Raw genomic sequence first — 23,737 nt, forward strand, 5'->3', positions numbered from 1 at the left:
GCTTGTATAATCTTTTCATCTATCATTTTAGCCTCAAGCTCAATTTTATTTGGGATTCTTTCATTTTTAGTGGCTTGTTTTATTAGGAAATTGTGCCTCATATCATCAAAATATTTTCTTCCTCTTGGAAAAATTTTGAGGGATTTTTTTCTTTCTTTATTTGGTATTTCAATTAACTTTTTCCTTTTTATACCACCTTTAGCCCAAGATGAGCTTTCTGGTTGTTCTTCCTCTTCATCAATTTTTATCATAATATCTTTCTTAGGAGGTTCAAGCTCTACTCTATTTCTTATTTTTGGGGGCACTTGAGACATTATGTCTTGATAATTTTGGATACATTTATTGTATATGTTCATATATCTTTCCTCATGATCGAAACCTTGGAAATAAGGATTAGTTCTCTTTATTTCCTCTTCAATGCCCATTATCTCCTTCCATTTCAAGGTTCTATCTCTACATTCTTTAGTTTCCAAGAAATCTATGATCACATCTTCCTCCCAAACTAATTTTCTACTAGGTGAGTTATGTTTTCTTGTCTATCCTAGAGCATGTTTGACAACATCATTGGGATCGTAGGATCTGGTAGGAGTAGAAGGCATTTGAAATTCCCTCATGAATTCCTCTATTACATTTTTACCTATGTTAAAATCCCCCACCTTGACCTTTCTACATACAAAAGTTCCCTTTCTGATGGTTGGTCCCAAGTATTTTCGGTTCATCAAAATTAATTGCCAAAAGAATTCAATAATTCTCACTCTTTATGGGATGTGTTTGAATAGAAGATGAGGTGGATGGAGGTACCCATAAACCCTTCTTATGGAATAATTCTCAAAAAGAAAAACACTTCCCCAATCATGTTCCATTTTCCTACCATCATCAGAACACCTAGAGGGTTTAATCAACTTTCTAACACCCCTTGGGACCCTCTTGATAATATCTCCTAGCATGTTTGAAATTGGATGTACAAAGTCATTATAAAAGGATAAATAATTAGCATAAGGGTAGAATATTTTCCATACCCTAGTCCATCATTCCACTAGCAGGCTTTCTCTTATCTCCTATGTTCCTTCAACGAATCAGGGTTAATTTATCCTATATTCTTATATAGGATTATGTGCATTAACAATGAATAATGGTGGAAGTTGAAATTCCCCATTTATTTTTTCTATGCAATTATAATTTCATTGTGGATAAAATTAATTTTGTGGGTAACAAAGTCATACCGGGAGCATTCATGGTTCCATCCAACCCTGTCACCTTGTACAATCCAAAGATAGTATACTAAAAGTGTCTTCTAAAAAATTCTAGGGGCATGAGGTCTCCTATTTTCTTGGGAATTTCACCATTCTCCTTTCTAGACTTAGGAATGTGTCTCCTCATAACTTTGCCAGTAAAGAAACTCTTTTGACTTCTAGAAATCTCATCAAGCTTGTCATGTTCAATATTTTGAGTCACAACTCCTCCTAGGTCAAAGACTTATATGAACGTCTTCATGTCTAATGTACACAAGACACTTTTATCCTTTATATGGAATCTGTGAGTCACATGATTATATGCCTTAATTAAGGAATTCACAAGGTCTACATCCACAATGACTTCTAGCATAATCATCTTAGCCAAATTTATATTTAATGGATTCAAAATGGGAGGCTCACATTATTCGTTGTTATAGAAAAACCAAAATAACTCATTTCCATTAATCTCGAGCACCTTTGCATCCCTGCAAAAATTGTAAGGTCTCTTAAGATATGCAAATTTGCAAATTGGGCATTTGATGATCCTTTCATAAAGTAAACCCACTCATCAATAAAGACAAGGACTGGGATGAGATTCCTCAATGTTCACCTGATCAATTATCTTCCCTTCTTCTTGTGTCATATCCTCTTAATTCAAAATCTCAAGCACTTCTCTACAAATTAGTTCTTTAATCAAATATGTGCATAAGCTTCTCCTCAATAATGAACTCTATGAATACTAGTGCCAATAATTCTATTACATCACATTTTTAATGGTGCTTGAGCTTAAAATAGAGTTAATGGTGTTTAAGGAAGACATGCATGAAATCTTTTAATTTTTTAGAAAACTATCACATTCATGTTTTACAACACTCATACTACTAGTAAAATATTTAAACTTTACCATTTTTTCCATATAGTACTTTATATCTCAAGCATTTTGCAAAATAAGGGTATCCATTTTCCTTCTTTATCTTTGGTTCTCACCAACTATTAGTAGTCATTCACTTTAAGCCATGATAGTGCAAACCCTTGGAAAAATGAGTGTTTTGCAACATCACAAGGTTTGACACCTAACCATTTTTCTAACCTGTGATGGTGCAAAACCCTCTATCACTAGTTTTCAACTCTCCTTTACATGTAACATTTTGGCTACATGAAGTGGTAAATGCTTTTAGCATCATTTCACCACTGCTTCATAGCCCTTTTCTTACCTTGTATTCCTAGCTATAAGATTAGGCTTCAACAATAATCTTAATGTCATTTAAGCACATCATTGGTTCTTGAGTGCTTTTCTTGACCACATTCTCAATAACATGAAGTTACAAACATATTTGATCTCTTATTCTTCATTCAATGGTAGAATTAGCATTTTTGACCATTGAAGCGGCATTATGGTTAAATAATTAGGTGTTCATAGTTTCACCACTTATTTTCATGCCTTCAAAATACTTAAAGAAGTGGTGAACACTACTAGCTCAACTTTGTCTCTCCTTTGTGATTGTTAATTTTCTCCATGCCTTTCATGGCAAGATCTAGTGCGAAATAGGCTTCACATCATGTTCGCTATTTTTCTACTTTGTAGTTATTTTTTTAAACCATAATCATAACCATGGGAACCCATGATCAAGGTAAGTCTCCACATCTCTCTGCAACATTAATTCTTAGAGTTTTAAGCCACAAAGTAGTGTCAAGGGTTACTCTCACATCACTCTCTACTTTGTCACTTAATCGCTTTTATTGTATCACAATGTACTATCCAAATTGCTCCACATCACATGTTTACAAGCCATTATAATATTGGATAGATCTATTGTGAAAAGGCCTTTTGCACCATCACTAGTCAAGCCATACCATCTCAATTTACTATGGAGATACTACAAAAAATTTCTAGCTAATAGTGTCATGCTTTCATTGATTAAATTGGTTGTTTATAGTTAACCACTAAGAAGTCACAAATTCTTTGCAATAAACCACATCGTATCATCATGACTTAAAAGGGACTAAGGCTTAAAAGGTCAAAGATGAAACAATGAAGCTACATTTGCAACTTTGCCACTCAATATTATAATGTTTCTATTAAAGTGGGAAAACCTATAGCATATAAATTTAAAACAAAAATTTTAAATTATGAAGATAATGTATATAGACATGAAATTAGGGCTTTTCTAAAAAGGCCTTTGCAATAGGAAAATTGAAACCCTAATTTCAACAATTTAACCTAGATTTTCATAGTAGACTCTTAGAATTTTAGAAAGGTGAAAATGTAGGCCATCAAACCCTAAAATGAAAACTAGTAAGAAAAGGTGCAATTGTAAGGGTTATATAATTAGGTCCTATTTTTTTTTATCATTGAGCCTCATTTGGTACATCAAAAGATCATATAATAATCACTAGCTTAACTATGAGGATATGAATGTGATCTATACCATATAGGTATATGAGAATCCAAATTATGTATCAAAGATATAAAGATCAAGATGATAGTGGAGTTAGATTCCCTAGGTATCATGTTGCTTGGTTATGGTTGCATTAAGATAAAAAATTTCAAAATGGCCATAAGCACACACTTGAAAAAAATAGACAAGGATGATAAGCTTGAAGATATTAAATATCAAGTGGGATGAGCAAGATGCTCAAAGTATCTAAGATCTAAAAGGCACACCCATAGAAAGGAATCAAAGGAAAACATGCCCCCTTCCACTAGTCCTCTAGTTTATGATATCCTTGACAGACTATTAGGTAGTATAATTAGCAAAGAAATAATCAAAGACATCACACAAATAAAAATAAGCACACAAGTCTTAACTAGTTGTAATGTTTAAGTGTATGTGTGGAAGTCACATTATTGTCTCCTTAGGACTCAAGTCTACTAATGAGGAGTATCACAACATCCTAGACTATAGCCAAAGTATTTGATAAGTGTTGAAAAACACTCAATGTCTAAGGAAGTATTTAAAAACACCATTGAGAAGTTTCCCAAGAAATACCAACGTAATAAGGAGACCCTAATAAGCTTATACAATTTGTGCCCCCAGACCTAGACGAGAGTTAGTTCCAAGCTAGGCAAGGAAATGCAATGTGAGATGAATGGTTTGTGAGCACAAAGCAAGATACTAATAGACATGGATACAAGGGTCTCAAGTAGTGCCTATTTCTAGGTTTTCTCCACTTGCAAAGATTTTTTTGGTTTTTTTGAGGATTTTTTATGATTTTTGTTTTTTGAGATATTTTATTTTTTGGTGATACATCAAAGTGCCTATTGCTAGGTTTTCACTAAGATGATCATTTTTTAAGGATTTTTTGTACTTTTTAGGATTTTTTCAGCTTCATTTGTGGCTTTTTTGGATTTTTTTCACAATCATAGGATAGGTACAATTGTTGAGGAGTGAGAGAACTAAGCATAAACCTTCTTTAAATGAAGGATGTTGATGGGCTCAATGAGTTACTCTCCCTCTAGTGTAGAAATTTAATAAGAACTAAAGTCAAAAGTAACAATGATTATATAAGGTACTTTTCAAGATGGAAGCATGGGAAATCATAAATGTAGTTTTCCATTATTGATTAATCGACATGCTTGGTGGGTTTTTTTTCGCAATCGCTTCTAGGGCAATAGCAAGGTTATTATTCTTTGTTCATTGCTAACTCGTAGAGGTCCATTTTAGTCATAGAGTGAAGAGCACATGAGTAAAGAGGGTGTGCAGTGTACGAAAATGGTAGGTGAGAGATGTAGAAAGGAGCCAATGGGAGATTTTGAGAAATGGAGAAGTAGGCCAAGAGTGTGGGAAAATCTTGAAGAGGGTAGGGTTACCAATTATATCATGAAGCTACATGGATTGGATCAAGAGGTGACCAAAATTATGGTGGGGTCCTGGAAGGATGGCAGGGTGAAGGTGAATGGTGTCTACTTCTAGATAATGGAGGAGGTGATTGCGACTATCACCAAAATCCCTATTGAGGGTTTTAAATTCTTCAGGGATAAGAAGCTCTCGGCCAATGCGGTTAAGGACTTTGTGGAGAGTGAGAAGGAATTGAAGGCACTAAAAAATATTGACACCTACTATGTCCTCAACTCCATGAAGAAGTGGTGGAGGTATGTTCTGAAAGTTGTTATTGAGTACATCACTTTGGACCCTAGGTTTGATAGAGCTCATACCCACCACTTTGTTATATTGAATCATTTTTGGTACAATGCCAAAATTTTCTTTCCTTATTATCTGTTAACCTCTATGAGCAAGGTGGTGGACAGCTTCAAAAAGAAGCCCATCGCAAACCCAGCTCTACACGAGGGGTTGCTGTTGCTTATCCATGAGCACTTCAAGGCTTAGACTATAAGTATCACTCCCCCTCAAGTAGAGAATGTGAAGTCTAGTAGTTCTAGTTACTCCTCTAACTTGGATGAAATATAGAGCCTCAACTCTTAGAAAGGGGGGATCTCTTCTTCAAGGAAAGCAGCAACTTACCATGCTAAAAAATTGCCCTCCCCCATTACCCCTAGCAGAAAAAGCCCTAGGGATCTTGGCCAGAAGCCTCTTGAGAAGGCTGAGGGAGAAAATGATGATGAAAAGGAGCCAGAGTCTGAGGAGGTGGTTAAGGATACACAGGAGGAAATTAAGGAGGAAAGTGGAAGGAAGAAACGCAAGAGGGAGAGTTTGGAGGAAGTGTGCTCTTAGTTTGAGGAAGCGTCTGTGCTGCCCCTATCTCCTATCCATCTCCAACTTGAGGAGAAAAAAGAGGAGAAAGTTGGTTATGTGGAAGGGGAAGTGTAGACCAATGATAGGAGGAAAGCTTGGATAAACTTCAATATCAAGACTTCAAAGATGGGCATCTTTAGGGAGGCCATGAATCTGCAAATCTTGGTAGAAAATTAAGAAGAACAGCAGCTAGAAGAACTCATTGACCCAATGATTGTGACTATTTTGGACAGAGCCAGGGAGACAGGGATGAACCTCCTGAATAATGCTCATAACAATATGATTGACAATTTTAGATCAATCAAATGGATTTTCCACAAGCTAGAGGAGGTCAAAGATCAAGTGAAACATTTTGAGACAATAAGGAAAGGGATGGATGCTAATAGGAGGAAAAATTCAGCTGACAGGCTCAGTGTGGAAGAAAAAAGGATACATAACCTGGAGAACTACAATCACAACCTAGTGAATCAGATGTTCTCTTTGTTAAGCTCCATTAACAATAACATCATCTCTCTTATGGGCTGGATTAAAGATAGAGAAATGCAGGATGATGAGGAAGGAAAAGATAGGGATGAAGCCAAAATGGAGGATGACTCTACAAAGGATATTACCATTCTTGATCAAGACCAGGGGAACCAAAGGGTGCAATAGCTAGAAGCGGAGGAGAATCAACTGGCCTTCGAGGCTGCTCAGGTTATGCAAGAGCTGGAGCGAAAGAATGAGGAATAACTCTCGCATGTTCTTTTGTTTCTTGTTGTCTTTTGACTTTTTGTTCTGGCTCTAAGCCATGGTTTTGCTTGTCTTTTTTCCTAGTCTTTTCTCATAACTCTACTTTTTGGCTAGGCTTTATGCTTATTATCAGCCTTTGAACTCATACTTTTTTGGCTAGGCTTTCATGCTTATTATCAGCCTTTTATATTTTAACTATTGGGTTTTAGGTTCCCTGTAAAACCTATTTATCTAATCAAAAGCAATGATTATATAAGGACCCAACCAATTAGGTTCAAACTTTCCCTTCTATTCTCTATTCTATTGATTTTTTGGGTTTTCTCTAAGTAAAAGATCATCAACTTGAAATTCCCTAAGATGAAATTTCTTATTGTAGCTAGTTGACATTTGTTTCTAATGTGATCTCATATGATCAAAAGTAGCCTTATGTTGTTCATCTATGACTTCAAGCTCATCTATCCTCATAGCTCTATAGTCTTCATTAGTAATTAGCCCTTTCAAGGAGACTCACATAGAATGATTCTCAACCTTAAGTGGTAAAATAACCTTGGAACCATACACCAGATTAAAAGGTGTAGCCCTAGTAGGTTTGTGTATGGTATTCCTATAAGCCCATAGTGCAAGATTGATTTGCAGATGCCAATCTCTCCCAGATGTTTGTACAATTCTATGCAGAATTATAAGAAATGTCTTGTTTGAAGCTACAAATTGACCATTCCCTTAAGGGTAGTAGATAGAGGGCTAATGTTTTTTAATCTTGAACTTGTTACACAATTGTCTAAGATCCTTATTTTTAAAATTTCCTCAGTTATTAGTGACTATAGAGGAGGGAATGTCATAGTGAAAATGGTGTGGCTTAATATGAAGGAAGCAAAATGTTTCCTAGTAGCAATTGAAAGTGAAACAACTTCAACCCATTGAGTGAAGTATTCAATAGTATTGGTGATAAATGGTGTGTCCACTTGAAGAGGTAGGATGAGATTTTTCAACTAGATCAAAGGCCTACTATTGAAAAGGCTAATGCATGATACAAGGTATCAATTCACATCTAGGAGCATGAATCAAATTTCCATGTAGTTGACACTTTTTGTAGGACTTAGCATAATACATGACATTTTTTTTGATAGTAGGCCAATAGAAATTAGCCCTCTAAGTATCATATCATTATTATAGAAACTAGTGTATGATATATCTGATATAGAAATAGTATCATACTCATATTATGAGAATTATCATATTGGACCCACCCATATTTTGTATGATACCTAACAAAGTATCATACCAACACAAAGTATTGTATGAGTATAGAGAAAAGTATTGTACAATACTTGTTTAGCCTCTTAATGAAGTTAATGTGCAATTTGTATCATATGTTGATTTTAGGAATTAGCTATTTTCTTGTATAGATGAGTTGTGATATTTTTAGTTTCATTCTAATTCTCATCTAATAGATACTTATGTGTTTGTTTATTTTTCTATATAGAAGTTAATTCTAGCACTTATGATTAGGGTACCTCAAGTGGTGGAACTAAGAATTGTGCCTTGGCTAGATGATGATAAGAGAGTTATACTAAGGGCCATGGGTTTTGAAGGTTTATTTAAGTTGCCCCATAACCGATAAAACCATGGCCTATTGATAGAATTGGTAGGGAGGTGGCACAATGAGAATAACATGTTCAATATTTCCACTAAAGAGGCCACCATCAAAGTTGAGGATTCATACCACTTCCTTGAAGTTGAACCCTACATCGATCCTATAATTTAAATGAGCATTTTACTTAGCTTTATTGATATCAATGTTGAAATATTAATATTGTGTGTCACATATGTATTTTTATTAGTCCCTAGTAGACCAGAGAGGTGTTCAGAGATGTTAATTTGTTGGATGGATACATAGGTTGGGATCTTATGATAGCACAATTTGGTGAGTAGTTTTCAGTGGTATGAAATGTATACTCCCTGATCAAACAAGCATTAATTATTGAGAGGAGTTGATAAGGGTTCACATGTGGATGGGGGAAACTAGTAATGGATTGCATGGGGAGGTCAAGATGGATGGCATGGGGTCCTGCCATATTGGAAAATATGTACCATGAGCTATATGAGATCATATACAAGTTGGGGAGGAATTGAGTTTGTAGGGCCATTTTTGTGTAAGTGTACATAGGACCATATCATAGTGATATAGTTTAGAGTGTAACCATGAAAGAGGGGGTATCCCTTCATATATAGATAATCCAGGTTTATAGTGCAACGCAATAGCGGGGATGTTTCCTTTTATAGAAAAATATTAGATGATATTACCTCCTTTGAATGGAGACCATACATTAGGTGTGAGGGCTAGCAAAAGGCTCGGGATGAGCTAGGTTATATGTTCTATAGTTGACCACTAGTAGGAAGAAATCTTGGGATAGTGGAGAGATTTGTTATTGAATAATGGAAAAATGGAGCTTTAATAATGCATCTAACATTTCCCACTATTCATTTGTATTTTGAGTTGAAATTAAATAAGTAATGTAAATCTAGAAATGCTTGAAATTAGACAAGATAAGATACATACCTCATGATGGAATTAATTTGGAAATACCTATTTTTTGATGCCTATGTACAACCTTGGGAAATTTTGCAACCTGCTCTGGACTAGAAATACTGAGATAGAGAAAACCTAGAAAACTTTTGTCCTTTTAAGGGTAGGTCAACCTTGACCTAGAAAGTGGGGCACAATATTACCCTAGGTTGAAGATGATCTATGACTTGAGAAATTTGACCTTGACCTACACTTCTTTGACAAAAATCTTGTTTGTGGATCCCAAAAGTTCAATGAAAAGGATACTCAAAATTTAAACTGATATTTATTTTCATGTACCTGTACCTACAAGAAAATTGGTTTTGTAGTTTGGATGAGGGGTTTGCCCTAGTCAAACCTAATTTTTGAATCAACCTCAATAATGGAATATAAATAGAGAATGATAGCAAGTTGTAGAAGTGATTCTAACAATGAAGCTATGATATTTGATAGATATGAAATTATATTTCAAGTGTAAACAAGTGTGTTGATATGAAAGCTTGAACATAACATTAGCAAATGTAAATCAAAACCTCTTGATTGTATGCTTGGAATCCACCTTGAGAGAAGAATGCATAGATCTTAAAGATGAACAAAGGATTTTGAAGGAAGATCACACCACCATGATGGTTAGATCTAGGGTGAATGATGAATCTTGAATTCTTGAATTCTTAATCTTCAATTGAGAACTTTAATGGAGACAATGGCTTGGATGCTTCCTTGAAAATTCTTGATGAAATGCTTTCTTGATCTTGCAAATAATAGATTTTTTGATATCATAATGTGCATTATTATCTTGTGTAGAAAATGAGAGGAGGAAGCTTCCTAATTATATAGTGATCTAGGGTACAAAATTCTAGAGAGGCCAACATTAGAGAAATAAATCCCAATTAGCCTTAACCCTAGAAATGGACCTAAATTAAATGCAATTTAAGACGTTACCATTTCAGAGACCAACATAGCCAACCTGAAAGTGGGAAAATAATTATTTTTAAAACATGACATATGGAAATCATGGAACCTTGAAATTTGGATCTTGGGTCAAGTTTGAGGTTGACTCTAACCTAGGTCAAGGTTGAGGTCATCCTTGACCTAGGTTAGGGTCTAGGTTGTGTTAGGATAAAACCACAAACATAAGTAAAAACTACATGCAAATATAACCAATAGTAGAAAAATAATAGATCACATAGAAATGAACATAAGACATCAAGATTTAGCATGGTTCACCCAATCCCTTGGCTACGTCCACTAAATAGCAAGTCCAACCTTATTACAATCCAATGATTACAACCTGATTATAATCTATAATCCCTTATAGCTCAATACTGCCGCAAGAACCAATTTTGCATCACACTATGAAACAATACCTAACCCTAAGCCCTTTTATACAAGTATTAAACCGCTTTAAGGTTATAACATGTCAGCCATAAATTAGCCATAACTTTAGTGTCAAATCTACGAATGGAAAATCTATGAATAGTACCCAAAAAAAAAATTTCGGGGTGATGCCCTGAACCCCACTAATTATGAAGTATGTATAGTACTTTCCTAATCAGTCCCCACAATCTAATAGGTTGACCTTGACCTTAAGGTCAAACATCTTTAGATGTCAATCTAGAATGCTAGAAAGATGTAGAAAGAAAGTGGAAAAGGGACTGGAAACATAGAGAGAAAAGAAAAATAAGGGGGAAATAACTAGATCCATACAAACCTAATCAAGGTGGTTGACATGACCCCAAACCACTTACTCAAAGGGATAAACACTCTTAGCACGAAAGTGCTTCCATTTTAAGATGATACAATTATTAGTCATGTATGGAGGTAGTTTGGGTTGAGCCAGTGGGTCCCTACAAAGATGACTATGTATGCAAGTTTGTAGGAGGATAATATGGGATGGCTACCCATCTAGAGTTGCATAATGTTTCTACATAAGACATATTGATTATAGTACAAAATGAGGGATAATTTCTTAGTAGTATCAAATGTAGGCATCTCTCAAAATTATGTTAGAGAGATGAGGAGATAGTCATTCCCATAGTTTATGGTTCCTAATACCCTACTAGGAGATGATCAGAAAGGTGGGTATGATGGTGATGATGGAGGATATGGAGAAGATGGGGGGAGATGAGGGGAGAGGTGGGAGAGGAAGAGATTGACCTAGTGGCTCTAGAGGTCTATCTAGTAGCCACATTAGATCAAGGAGCAAAGCTAGAGAGGATGATGTGGAGAAGAAGGAGGTACCTACAAATGGAGAGAGGCTAATAAAATAACCTTAAGTAGAGAGGAAGAGAGAAAAATAGTAGGAACCACCTAGAGTACCTAGGGTGAGGATTCAAGGGACCAAATGATCATAGTATTGGAGGTAGAGATTTAGTAGCCATAGATCACTATAGATGTGAGGGAGCAGTAGTTATCAAATATTAGAGCCAACGACCAGGAGAGAGATAAAGAGTCATAGAGGTTGACCTAGCTAGAGTGAGAATATATTTAGAGAGGTATGGAGCATGTGTGACATACTATTATGGTACTTATATAGTAGCACTACCTTAGAGCAACAGATACCCAATACTCTAAGAGAGAGGGTAGATCAGAGGGAGCAACATAGCTACCAAATAGGACCCAGACACCTCCTCCTCAACTACATCAAACTTAGGAGGGAGGTAATTATCTTAGTTCCATCATAGGATTTATGTCATTATTACAGTTTTGATATATCATTATTGAGACATTCATCTAGATTTTGTACTCATGTTGTATAGAGACTCGAAATTCCACCATTTATATATGAAATTCTAGATTTTGGATTTAGAGTTGTGTAATTGTCTCTTTTATGTTTATGTGATGGATGTATCTCTATGTTTCAACACTTATGTTTGTGTTTCCATATGATTTTGGTATGTATGCTCATGTTCATGTATTCCTATCTTATATAAATATTCTCATGGATGTATTTCAATGTTTCTTTCTCATAGGTTTAGATCTATGTGATGATATGACTCATGACTTGAAAACTTAGCACTTTGATAGAATATATGTGATTATAAGATTAACCCCTTTTGATGACAATATATAAAAAGAGGTGAGAAAAATCCAATAGGAGATGACAAGATATGATCAAGGAGAAGTGAGAGGAAATAAACATAGTTAGATGACATGTCTATGAAAGGTAAAGAAGAGACTCTTAACATTAAAATAAAAAATTAAATTATAGTGAACCCTAAAATGTAAACTAGTATGCAAAGGTGCAATCAAAAGGGTTATATAAGTAGGTCCTAGTTTGTATCATTGGGCTTCATTAGGTGCATCTGAATATGGTACAATCATCACTAGCTTAACTATGAGAATATGAATATTATTTATACTACATAGGTATGTGGGAACCCAACTTATGCATCAAATATATAAAGGTCAAGATGATAGTGCAGTTAGATTCCCTAAGTTTCATGTACATTGGTTATGCTTGCATCAAGACAAAAAAATGTCAAAATGGCCATAAGCAAGCACTTGAAAAAATAGACAAGGATGATAAATTTGAAGATCTAAAGTGTCAAGTGGGATGATAAGGATGCTCAAGGAACCTAATATCTAAAAAGCATACCCACAAACAGGAATCAAAGGAAAACATGCCCTAGTCCCCAGTCCTTTAGTTCATGATATCCTTGAGAGACTATTAGGTAGAACAATTAGAAAATAAATTATCATAGACAACACAAAAAGAAAAAATAAGCCAACAACTCTCAACCATTTTTTATGTTTAAGTGTATGTGTGGAAGTCACATGATTTTCTCCTTAGGATTCAAGTCTACCAACATGGAGTATCACAACATCCTAAACTATATCCAAAGTATTCTAGAAGTGTTGAAAACATCCAATGTCTAGGGAAGTGTTCAAAAACACTATTGAGTGAGTTGCAAAAGAAACAACAATGTAACAAGGAGACCATGATGAGCTTATATAGTTTATGTCCCCTAGCCCTAGATGAGAGTTAGTTCCAAGCTAGGTAAGGAAAATCAATGTGAGATGAATGGTTTGTGAGTGCAAAGCAAGATAATGATAGATATGGATGCAAGGGTCTCAAGTAGCACCTATTTTGTTTTCACCACTTGGAAAGATTTTTTTATTTTTATTTTTAGGACTTTTTATGATTTTTTTTTGTGATGTTTCATTTTTTGGTGATACATCAAAGCACCTATTGCTAGGTTTTCACTAAGATGATCATTTTTTAAAGGATTTTTTCTACTTTTTAGGAATTTTTCAGCATCATATGTGATTTTTTTGGATTTTTTCTAATGTAGGAGCATCCAAGGTTGCACTGCTATCCTGCATGTTTTTAGTTTTTCCTAGTTTTGTTGAGTTGCAATGTCTTGCATTGCCAAGCTTTCAGTACTTGCCAAGCATTGGAGACACATTGGGGAACCTTGTCCTATGTGTGCAAAGAGATTGGAGTTATCATGTTAATGTTTGAGCCATTTTTACCTTGTTTTTGAAGCTATGTTTTTCTAGTTTATGGGTCCCTATTGTGGGCTATCTAATTAATTCTATGCAATTAGTTAGAGGTTGAAAATTTCAGGTATTGAAGAGGACCTAGAGTAATCCAGTTTATCAAAGGCACAACTCCTAATTCATTATGAGTTTAGAGATATGGCAATCCTCTTGGAGTATCAATTTTTGGCAGTTTGCAATGGGTTTTTATGCTTAATTTTTGGGATGGATGTGTAGATATCCTTAGTAAATCAGCTTGTGTGCCCTTAAGGGGTTGTAGAGGACCTAAAGTACTACCTTTAGTTCAAAGCACAATTTATAATTCAACTAAGGCTAGGTGATATCGCAATTTTTCTTAGGTATCAATTTTTGAACATTTAATTTCTATTGGAGGCCAACTTGTGGCTTAGATTGGTATAAGTAGGGGTTGTGGTGAAGTCTTTAGGGATCATTATTGATCCATCTTGAAGGAATAGAGATGATAGAAGGAGGATAGGAAATTGAAAGCATATGTGTTAGGAAATCCAAACTTGAAGCTAGATCTTGGATTTGAATGTATTTTGTTTGGCTCTAACCTAGAAGACCTTACAATTGCATATGTATGATGATATTTTTATAAATCAATAAATAATATTATTCTGTCTCTCTCCATGGTGTTGTTCTTTTTCTTTTTTTTTTCTATTTTGTTAACTCTTGCATGGTGGTTTGGGTAGCTGAGTGTGCCAATTGGCATTAGTTACTCACACCTCCCTTTATCAGGTGGTATCAAAGCTCAGTTGTTCTTGAGTATGCAAGAAAATAACTAAAGTGTGAGGTAGTTTTTACTAAGAATTTGGATTATGTAGAATTCTGATTTAGATTTGGTTGTAGGGTTGTAGATCTATGGATCTGACCTATAACTTGTAGAGGGTTATGATCTTGGTGCAACCTTATCTATAAAGATGATTTGTGATAGAGGAAATGTTGATAATACAATATTAGATACATTGAGACAAATTGTAGCCAGATTAGATGTTGTGGAGATAGTCTAGAGAAGAGGAGCACATCTTGATGATGTAAGTGATGATGAAGCAGTAGCACCAAACCCTAATCCAAAACCTAAAGAAGACCAAGATGAAGCAAGGTTTTTGAGAGTGTTGTCTAGGAAAAATTCAAAGCCTAATATAGAAGTAGTTCCTTATGATGGAAAATTGGATACCAATGTTGTGTTAGATTGGATCTCAAATATGAAGAAGTTCTTTGAGTATGAAAACACTCTTAATAATAAGAAGGTGAAGATTGTAGTTACTAGGTTGAAAGGTCATGCTTCACTATGGTGGGAGCATTTGTAAACTAATAGACAAAGGTGAGGAAAGGAAAAGATCAAAACTTGGCTGAAGATGGTGAACAAGGTAAAGAACAAATTGCTTCTTGTTGATCACCAAGTTAGCTTGTTGAGAAAGATGCAAAATTTGAGACAAAAGGACATCAGATCTGGACATGTGGATGATGATGTTGAGAAAATTGCAAGAAATTTAAATGGATTGAGATCTGGAATTCAAGATGAAATAAGTTTTGTGAAATTGGAAAGTGTGGGAGAAGCATATCAATATGCCTTGAAAGTTGAGGAGATCTTAACAAAGAAGCATGAATAAAGACAAAGAGGTAGAGGTGTTAGATTTCAGAGAGGCAGAGGAAGATCTTATGGTGAAGGTGATAGATCTAACAATTATGTGCATAATAGAGAAAAATCTGGATGGAAGAATGATAATAAAGGCAAGATTGAATGGAAAGGTGGTAGTTCTTACCAAAGAGGTGTTGATTCTTACCGAGGAAGAGGTAATTCATATTCTAAAGATAGTATTCATGGTAATTATTTTAGATGTGGTAAAGAAGGGCATAGATCTTTTGAATGTATATCTTCTAAAAGTGGGCAAAATAATATAAATTTTGTGATTCAAGGAGATATTGAGAGTTCACCAAGTGGACTTGAGGTTGGAGAAAATATAATGGTGAGAAGAACCTTACATAATAAGGGAAGTGTGAGGAACCTATTTTGAGAAGAAGTCCTTTCAAGACCAGATGTAAGATGGTTGGAAAATGTTGCAAAGTGATCATTGACAGTGGAAGTTCTAATAGCTTTGTGCATGATAGAGAAAAATCTGAATGGAAGAATGATGATAAAGACAAGACCGAATGAAAAGATGGTAGTCCTTATTGAGGAGGTACTAGTTCTTACCTAGGAAGAAGTAATTCATATTCTAGAGGTAGTTTTTGTGGTAATTGTTTTAGATGTGGTAAAGAAGGGCATAGATCTTTTGAATGTAGATCTTGTGAAAGTGGGTAGAATAATATAAATTTTTTGATTCAAGGAGACATTGAGAGTTCACCAAGTGGACCTAAGTCTGGAGAAAATCTAATGGTGAGAAGAACCTTATGTAATAAGGGAAGTAATGAGGAACCTATTTTGAGAAGAAGTCTTTTCAAGACCAGATGTAAGATGGATAGAAAATGTTGCAAAGTGATCATTGAGAGTAAAAGTTCTACAAATTTAGCATTAGAAGAGTTGGTTACAAAGTTGCAATTGTAGATGTTGAAACATCCCAAACCATGTCATGTTTCATGCATCAAAGATGAGCATAAGATATTAGTAAGTGAGCAATGTATTGTGAAGTTCAAGATTGGACATTACTTTGATGTAGTGTTGTGTGATATTATGCATATAGATTGTTGTCATATTTTGTTGGGTAAACCTTGGAAATATGATAGATATTTTGTATTTTATGGAAGATTGAATCAATAAACTCTTTGGGTAAATGGGAAGAAGCAAATATTACTACCTTTGATTGAAAGTCCAGATGAGGTTAGTTGTACTACAATAAAAATTTGCATGATTAATGGAAAGAAATTTGAAAAGAAATTAAAGAAGAATAAATTTTGTTCTATTATAATTCCTAGAGGACCAAGTGTTGGCAGTAATGACTGAGTAGCATAAGCTAGTAATGACCAAGTGATAGTAGATAGTGGTAGCTGAGTACTAGAAGAAATTGCAGAATTGTTGAATGAGTATAAAGAGATTTTTGTAGAGGATATACTTGATGATTTACCTCTAATGAGAAGTATAAGTCATTGTATGGATCTAATTCCTAGAGCTAGTTTTCCAAACAAAGAACCATATATATTGACACCTACAAAGAATGAGGAACTTAATAGACAAGTGCATGAGTTGTTGTAGAAAGGTTTGATCAAAGAAAGTTTGACTCCATGCACTATACCTATTGTATTAGCACCTAAAAAGAATGGAGAATGGAGAATTTGTATTGATTCCAAAGCTATTAACAAGATTAAAGTGAAATATAGGTTTCCTATCTCGAGGATGGATGACATTATGGATTGTTTGAGTGGAGAAAAGTATTTTACCAAGATTGACTTAAAGGATGGCTATCATCATATTAGAATTAGAGATGATGATGAATGGAAGACTGCTTACAAGACAAAAGATTGTTTTATGAATGGTTAGTTATGTCTTTTGGTTTGACTAATGCACCTAGTACCTTCATGAGGTTGATGAATGAAGTTCTAAAAAGATTTTTGTGTAACTTTGTGATTATTTATTTGGATGACATTTTGATATTTAGTAAGATTAAGGAAGAACATCTTGATTATATTAGACAAGTATTTTAGAGATTAAAGGAGGATAAGTTGATGATTGATTTGAAAAAGTGTTCTTTTATGAAAGAGAAGATTGTGTATTTGGGATTTGTGATTTCAGCTAATGGTTTGAAGATGGATCCTAAGAAGGTTAAAGCAATTTTGGAGTGGCCTACATCTGAGAATGTGGGTGAGGTAAGATTATTTCATGGTTTGTTTAGTTTCTACATAAAATTTCATAAGAAATTTTAGTTTTGTTTGTAATGCTATGATGAAGACAATGAGAGGAGATAAAAAGGAATTCAAGTAGACACATGGAGCTAATAAGAGTTTTGAGACATTGAAACAAAAAGTTATTGAGTTACCTATATTGGATTTACCTAATTTCAACAAATTATTTCAAGTTGAATGTGATGCAAGTGGTAGTGCAATAGAAGCCATATTAAGTCAAGAAGATAAACCTATTGCTTTCTTTAGTGAAAATTTGAATGATGCTAAAAGCGAGTATTCTATGTATGATCAAGAATTTTATGTGATTTTCCAAGCATGAAAAAGTGGAGATATTATTTGATTTCTAAGGAATTTTACTGATCATAAAGCTTTACAATACTTGGGAAGTCAACATAAATTGAATGAGAGACATATGAAGTGGGTTGAGTACTTACATAGTTTTACATTTGTGATTAAGCATAAGAGTGGAGTTACTAGCAAAGTTGTTGATGCATTGAGCAGAAGATGTTCTTTATTGACTAAGATGAAGGTTAAAGTTCTTGGTTTTGATGAAATTAAAGATTGTATGATACTAACCCTTATTTTTTTGAGGCATGGAGAGAGTGTAGAGCACCAAATTTAATAGATCACATAAGATGAGTATTTCATTCAAGAAGGTATGTTGTTCAAAGGTATTCAGTTGTATATTTCTAGAGGTTCTATGAGGTTGAATTTGATTAAGGAAAAACATAGTGGTGGATTGGCTAGAAATTTTTGAATTGGTAAGACACTGAGTTTGCTAAAGGATAAGTATTATTGGCCACAAAGGTATAAGGATGTTCACAAATTTGTAAAGAGTTATGGAGTTTTTCAAGTTGCAAAAGGAGTAAGTCAAAATATTAGCTTGTATACACCTATTACTATTCCTGAGAAACCTTGGTGTGACATCAGTATGGATTTTGTTCTTGGATTACGTAAGATAGTGAAGGGGTATGATTCCATATTTGTTGTAGTGGATAGATTTTCTAAGATGGCTCTTTTCATACCATGTAAGAAGACATCAGATGCTAGGATTGTGAGATTGCATGGAGTACCAAGAAGTATTATTTCTAATAGAGATAGTAAGTTTTTTGGTTATTTTTGGAAGACTTTGTGGAAGAAGATGGGTATTGACTTGAAGTTTTGTTCTACATTCCATCCACAGACAGATTGACAAATTGAATAGAAGCTTGGGTAATTTTTTGAGATGTTTAGTTAGGAATGAGCCAAGTAATTGGGAGTTGGTATTGGCAAAAGTTGAATTTTCATCTAATAATTCTATGAATAGGAGTATAGGAAGACACCTTTTGAGATTGTTATTGGAATGTAGCCTAGAGGTATATTAGATTTGAGAGATGTTGCTGGTGAAGAAAAGAGAAGAGTTGTAGGAGAAGAATTTGCTGATTTTATGGAATCTTTACATAGGGAAGTGAATTTGAGGGTAGAAAAATATAATTACAAGTATAAGGAGAATGTTGATAAGTCTAGGAACATCATGATTTTTAAATTGGTGATGAGGTGATGGTTCATTTTAAGAAAGGAAGATATCCTGTTAGAACATATAGTAAGCTAAAGATGAAGAAGTTTGATAATGGAAATGCTTATGAAATTGAGTTACCTGATGACATGGATATATCCCCTATATTCAATGTTGTTAATTTATACAAGTATCATGAATTAGATGATGATTTTTTTTTATTAGAGGATTATCCTAAGAAGCATATTGAAGAAGTTGAACAAATATTGTATTAGAGAGTTGGTAAGAGCATGAGGGGAAAAGATTATTATGAATATCTAGTGAATTGGAAGAATAGACCTATGGAAGATGCTTCATGGATTTCTCAATCTAAGTTGGATTCAGCTCAAGTTGTGACATCTCAATGATTTAGGAGAATCATTTCTTCTAACCCTGGTTGTCTAATTTAGGAGCATCCTGGGTTGCATTGCTATCCTGTATGTTTTTAATTTTTTCTACTTTTTTCAAGTTATAATGTCTTGAATTTTTACACTTTTAGTATTTTCCAATCATTGGAGACACACTTAGGAACCTTTTCCTATGCGTGCAAAGAGATTGGAGTTATCATGTTAAGGTATGAGTCATTTTTACCTTGCTACTAGAGCTATTTTTTTTGGTTTCTAGGTGCCTATTTCGGGCTATGTAACTAATTTTTCACAATGAGTTAGAGGCTAAAAATTTCAAGTATTGAATAAGACCTAGATTAATCCCTTCCACCAAAGGAAAAAGTCCTAATTCATTATAAGTTGGGAAATATGGCAATTCTCCTGGAGTATCAATTTATGTTAGTTTATGTGGTGGGTTTCTATGCTTAACTTTTAGAATGGATATTCACTTATCCTTATTGAATCATCCTTTGTGCCCTTAAGGGATTATATAGGACCTAAATTACTAGCATTAATTCAAAGCACAAGTTCTAATTCATTCAGGGCTAGGAAATATCACAATTTTTCTCAGGTATCAATTTTTGGACATTTAATTTTTTTTGGAGGCCGACTTGTGGCTCTTCAATTATTCAATGATAGGTTTATTTAGTTCTTAGCATTCTAGGCCAACTTGTGGCTTATATAGGTATAATTAGGGGTTGTGGTGAAGTCTTTAGGGATTATTATTGATCCACTTTGAAGGAATAGAGATGATATAAGGAGGATAGGAAATTGAAAGCATGTGTCTAGAAATTTGGACTTGAAGCTAGATCTTGGATTTGAATGTATTTTGTATCTATCCATAACCCATAAAGCCTTATATTTGGGCACGTATGATGATATTTTCATGAATCAATAAATAATATTAATCTCTCTCTCTCTCTCTCTCTCTCTCTCTCTCTCTCTCTCTCTCTCTCTCTCTCTCTCTCTCTTTCTTTTCTCTTTTGTATTTGATTTTGTTATGTTAACTCTTGCATGTTGGTTTGGGTAGCTGAGTGTGCCAATTGGCCTTAATTACTCACACCTCCCTATTTTATTTTCACAATAATAAGATAGGTACAAGTGTTGATCAATGAGATCATTAAGCATAGAAATTCTTCAAATGAAGAATGTTGATAAGCTCAGGGAGTTTTTCTCCCTCATATGTAGAAAGATAAAAAGAACCAAAGCCAAAAGAAGCAATTATTGTATAAAGAACCAACCAATTAGGCTTGAACTTTCCCTTTTTTTCTCAATTTTATTATTTCTTGGGTTTTCTCTAAGGACTAGTATGAATTTCCTTGTTGTAGCTAGTTGACATGTATTTCTGATATGATCTCATATGATCAAAAGTAGCCTTATGTCATTAATCTAGGACTTTAAGTTCATGAATCCTCATAGCTTTATAATCTTCATCAATAATTAGCCCATTCAAGAAGACTCACAGGGAAGGAATCTCAACCTCAAGTGGTAAAATAGCCTTGGAACCATACACTAGAGTAAAAGGTGTAGCCCTAGTAGGTGTGTGTATGGTATTCCTATAAGCCATTAGTGCAAGATATTACATATCTTACTCAACTTTATCTCTATCAACATTATCTAGTGTATCATATCTTGTAAATCTAAAACAAGATGATCCTAAAAATCTTCTTAGGATTTCACATACCTCTTCAATGGTTTTGATTTATCTGATAGTTAGTGCTTTGACCAATCTTCTTCTACTTTTAGGCTCACTAGACTTAGTAGTCTCTACTACTTTCTATTTCACAGCCTACCTGGTAATAGTAGTTTCCCTAGTCCTTGGCTTATTTGGTGGTGGAGGTGTTGCTACCTTATTTTCTTATATTATTTTGGTCATCTTTCTCAATAGCATAACAACAATTTGGGCTTCACCCTTATCAACTTCTTCTTCTTCTTCATCTTCACCAAGACCTTGAGTTAATATAAATGGTTCTTTTCCCTTGCCTAGGGTGGTCAATTTTTCTTCTAAGTATTCAATCACCTTCATCCTTTTCTTCTCTTTGGATGCTATCTTTATGTTCATTGTTATACTTTCCCTTTCTTCTTCATATCTTCCAAATGGTTCTACCTTGGCATCTATCTCTCCAATTAGTAATGTATCAATGTTTGCACTTACATCATCACTCTCTATTTCACACCTAAAACTGTGTAGTTGTGCCTTCCTTGGCTTACTAGCTTGCATAGATGTGTTGCCCATATCAACAAGAAAACAAATGTCATTGTAATATTTTGTGACTAATTCCTCTGGAATTCTCATTCTCCTTTTCATTTTCAATTTAAATTCATCAAAATATTTATTCATTACATTATCAAAATTGTCTCCCAATTGAGTTATAAACTCATTGATTTTCCTTGTAATAGGTTTGTTGATTCCATATAACATTTGACATACCAAGAAAATATTTTTGAATATAAAAGAATGTTCAAACAATTAGGGAACCAAACTTACACATTGAATTCTTTTCCCTTCTTATTGATGATAGATTTTTTTTCTAGTTGTAAAATTTGTAGCTCGAGAAGATCATACTCATGATCTTTCATTACAATCTTCCACGCTTGGTCCATAGCCAAACACAACACACTATTCAATCTGCTCAATTTATAGAATTTTTGAGCAATGACTTTTACTAAAAATTCTATAAGTAGAATAGAGATTCTTGTAATGGAGAGACCTCATCCATTCCACTAAGCTCTTGTGTTAGCCTCAACTTCTTCTCAACTTAAGCACCGCATGATTTTATTCTTATTTAGGATTCATTAACATGTAACCTTGTTCATCATTGCCTTTGTGATTTCAACTAGTCCATCTTGTATCTAGTACATCATATCATTAATTCTACTTAAAATAACTTTGATCCATTCCAATCTAAAATTTCTCAAAAATTCTAGGAGTCGAGTTAGCCCTTTCCTTTCAATAATTTTAAACTCATCCTTCAAGGTTCCTTCATCACACAACTTCTCATAAGCTTCTTTTATTTCATAGTGTCCTACTTCTCCAATTTTTCACATGTAATAACTTCTAACAACATGAATCATGATGACTTTAGGTGGTATCAAGGATAACACACCCATTGAGTCTCCCTTGATAATAATTTTTGGAACTGCACAAAATCTACCTAGAGGATAGGCATTACTCTTCACTAGTTTAATTTTACTAACCTTTTGACTCATTCCATTGTTCAATGAGGTTGTCATGATCGTAGCTAGGATTTTATTTTCTTCTCTAGATACTCAGTATTATTTCACACTTTTACTTGTTCAGACTTCTTAATCAAATTGCACCTTGGAATCTCTATCGATTGCTTGAAATCAATTAATCACTTGATTGCTTAGTCACTCAAAGCTCTTTGAAAATCTACATGCAATGTATGGAATCATTGATTCAATATTTTTTATATACCTTATTTTTTGATCAATTAGGTTTACCATTAATTTTGCATACATCATTGAGTGGATGCCAACTAGCACAATAGCTCGGTCTCTTCATAGTCTTTGGTTTGTATTAGAATGCTAAGTCAACATAGATATATTTATTGATACATGAAAACCATTCACAAACTTTGTTCTCTTGCATCTTGTATATGCATGTATGAACTTTTGCATATATTTATATAAGGAACTGATGTATGATATATCACTTAACAATATAGTTCCATACATACCTCTATTTCTCAGTTAGAGATGACATGATCACCTTCTCCATGGGATTGGGTGACCTCAACTCCATTAGCCCCACTATTTCCATCTTCAATTTTCTTTTTCCATTTCTAATTCATTTCATTCTTCACTTGCTTAATGTCTATTTTTCTTTTTCCTTTGTCCTTTGAATGATTTGTTGAATGTACCTAGGTTCTACAATCATTTCTTTGATGTCCAAACTTGTGACATTCAGAACATGTATTTTTAGATGCATGATTCTTCTTTCTTTGATTTGGGTAGTAGGGTTTTGCTTTTGATGTATATTCAAATTCTCTATGCCCATACTTTTGACAATTGTAACAATATTCTTCAAATCCAGGTGTAGTAGGTGTGTTCCTTAGTCTTCACCTACATTCATGTATTTTTGATATCCTTGTTTCCTATAGAAAAAATAGTTTCTAATCAACTTAGGTTTACAATTTTTCATACCATGTCTGTTTCGACTGATATTTGTAGTGTGACCAATTTTTTCATAGTGATGGTTGGTTAGCCTCACAATAGGTGTATGATAA

The sequence above is a fragment of the Cupressus sempervirens genome, chromosome 3 (genome assembly GCF_028749045.1).
Source record: "Cupressus sempervirens isolate cs-2001-9-10 chromosome 3, ASM2874904v1, whole genome shotgun sequence".
Lineage (NCBI taxonomy): Eukaryota > Viridiplantae > Streptophyta > Pinopsida > Cupressales > Cupressaceae > Cupressus > Cupressus sempervirens.